A 1,046-nucleotide genomic window follows, 5' to 3' on the forward strand; every position below is an offset into this window, starting at 1 on the left:
TGGGCGTAGTTAACTAAAGCATCGAATGCAAACCAGTTATTGCCGTTGGCATCCGTGGCGCATTCCCGCCGCAGTTGTGGTGGCATACCGTGAATAAGCCAAGTGCACAAGTCAATTTGAGACATGTTAGGGTCGCCGCACGTAATTTCGCGGAACCGTTGCACGTAATTCGGTATGGACTCGCCGGGCTTCATTGCGTGTGCACCGGCGTGAAGTTGCGTTCGTACGTGGTGAGGGGTGCAAAGGTGCACGTCACCGAAAAGCAACAAGAAGTCGGCACGCATGCTCTGGATTGTGAGCGTGGAGCCTTGGCGTGCGACTAAGTCGTGGTACCACTCGGCGGCTTTGCCCGTAACGTTGTATCGCATGCCCAGTATGGGATCGCTGCCCGTTTGCGTCATGAAATCAACGACAGTATCAAACCAGATTTCAGGTTTTGTTACCGAGGAATTGGGCACTCCTGTGAAGCAAGGAGGCGGCCTAAAGTTCTTAAGACTTTGGTGGTTGGCATTGTGCGCAGTAATGGATTGTACATCCTTGGAACCCACTATCCCACTTACGTGGCCAGCTTGGGCAGCTGCTGGCCCGCTCGCGACCGGCGGCGCGCAGTTGGCAACCGGCGCGGCAGTGGCGACGATCGGCGGTGGCACTGGTTGTGGTGCCTGGTCGCTGGCCTGCACCGGCGGTACTTGTGCAGTGTTTGCCGGCGGTTCTGCAGCCGTTGGCTGCACGTCAGGGCCTTCGGTTGATGGCATGATGGCTTCGGAAGGAGGAGGAGGAGGGGGAGGAGGAGGAGGTCCGGCGGCTTTGGCCTGGATGTGTGCCTCGATGTCTTCCATTCGTTTCGACATTTTGTCGATTTTGTCTATCAGCTTGTCGAGTTTGTCGTCGCTGGGGGCTCCACCTGTTGGGTGTGCCGCGGGGTCCATATCGTCAGTTCGTGCGATAATACGTGCAACATTTTGTTGCAGGGACCTAAGCACCAATCTACATGGTGGCATTGCGCCATTTGGGCGGTGTGGGTGGGAAAGTGGTGGCAACCCCCC

The sequence above is a fragment of the Volvox carteri genome (genome assembly GCF_000143455.1).
Source record: "Volvox carteri f. nagariensis unplaced genomic scaffold VOLCAscaffold_28, whole genome shotgun sequence".
Taxonomy (NCBI): domain Eukaryota; kingdom Viridiplantae; phylum Chlorophyta; class Chlorophyceae; order Chlamydomonadales; family Volvocaceae; genus Volvox; species Volvox carteri.